Source organism: Echiichthys vipera, assembly GCF_963691815.1.
Source record: "Echiichthys vipera genome assembly, chromosome: 18".
Lineage (NCBI taxonomy): Eukaryota > Metazoa > Chordata > Actinopteri > Perciformes > Trachinidae > Echiichthys > Echiichthys vipera.
In genome coordinates, this window is record NC_139843.1 from 16,522,281 (window position 1) to 16,522,979 (window position 699).

Here is a 699-nt window from a genome sequence, read left to right on the forward strand (position 1 = left end):
AAATGTCTCATTTGTAGCACTGTGTCTGCAGCCAGCTCATTTCGGAAAACAAATGTCATGTTGAAAGGTCAGGCCTTATAAGATTTCAGCATAAAGAAATAACGGAGAAAATATAATGTGCAAACACTTTGGTAGTGTGATATTGAATTTTCATTACATCCCTGGATATTATTAAGGGATAGTTCCTTTTTTTTGAAGTGTTTTTTTTTAGGTATTTATCCATGACTGTATTAGCTACAGTAGATGGCGGTCTGTGAGCCCCCAGTTTGGAGAAGCAGGCAGGAATATCGACACGGAAACTAAGCAATAGACTGCGGTTGCCAGGGGAAGCAGCAGAACATATTTTAGCCACCTAAAAAAGACGATATACATCTATGCTCTCGTCAAAGCCACCGGACTCCTGGCAAAACAAAACACTTGACAAAAAACTTAATTTACCTTGCAAAACACAGAGTTGCTGAGTCTGCATTATGTGACTTTGGTGTATCCAAACTAGGTAATACACTGTCTATGAATAAGTACATCAATCGACCCCACTTCAAAAAATCCAAACTATTCCTTTAAGCTGTGACTTCTGAGTCAAAGACAGAACCAAATTATACATACACACATACACAACCCAATTACCCAAGAATTTTCCTTCCACATCCAGAAGATAGCACAGTTTTGGTCCTCTAAAGTCAATATTAGAACAGAAAT